We start from the raw sequence: 556 nt of genomic DNA, 5'->3' as shown, positions 1-556 counted from the left end.
GGTGTGTGTGTTTGTGCTGGCTGGGGCACTGCCTGAGCAGCAAAGGCTGCATCTCTCAAGTGCAAAGGTTCTAGGAACTGCAGGAGAAAGCTCTGGGCAAGAGGATGGTGTTTGCAGCTGGTAAATGCCAGCAGAGCACAGCACCTGGCTAGAAATCCCAGAAGGCTGTCTGCCTGCTGCCTGCCAGGGTTACGTGACTGGCTCATGTTGGCTCTGCTTAGTACCAGCAGCTGAATCCCATTGGGCCCTGGCGCTTTTCTTGGGCTTGAAAAGCATCTCCACTGTCCTCCCCTTGTTGTGCTCGAGAGCTGCTGCTGCAGCCTGAATGGGGCACGAGCTGAGGAGAGGAGACATGTGCCCCAACCTCAGCCTCCCCCCACCCAGCAGGGCAGGGGAAAAGCAGTGCAGCATTCTGATGGCCTTGGGTCATAGTGGTGGCAGGCAAACAGCCTGGCTTTCTTCTGGAGGCTGCAAGCTACCAGGATCAGCTTACAGAGCAGGTTTCCAGCCCCACACCATCTGTGGATGGGGCAGATGAGCTGAAATCTGGGCTGAT

General features: G+C 57.0%; 1 protein-coding gene across 1 annotated transcript in view; it reads left to right on the top strand.

Moving 5' to 3' along the window:
* The window catches only part of UBE2R2 (ubiquitin conjugating enzyme E2 R2), an 11,110-nt gene that overhangs the window by 8,309 nt on the left and 2,245 nt on the right, over positions 1-556 (top strand). The window lies entirely within an intron of this gene.

The sequence above is a fragment of the Corvus brachyrhynchos genome, unplaced genomic scaffold (assembly GCF_000691975.1).
Source record: "Corvus brachyrhynchos isolate BGI_N302 unplaced genomic scaffold, ASM69197v1 scaffold139, whole genome shotgun sequence".
Classification (NCBI taxonomy): Eukaryota; Metazoa; Chordata; class Aves; order Passeriformes; family Corvidae; genus Corvus; species Corvus brachyrhynchos.
This window is presented reverse-complemented; position numbering and strand designations above follow the sequence as displayed.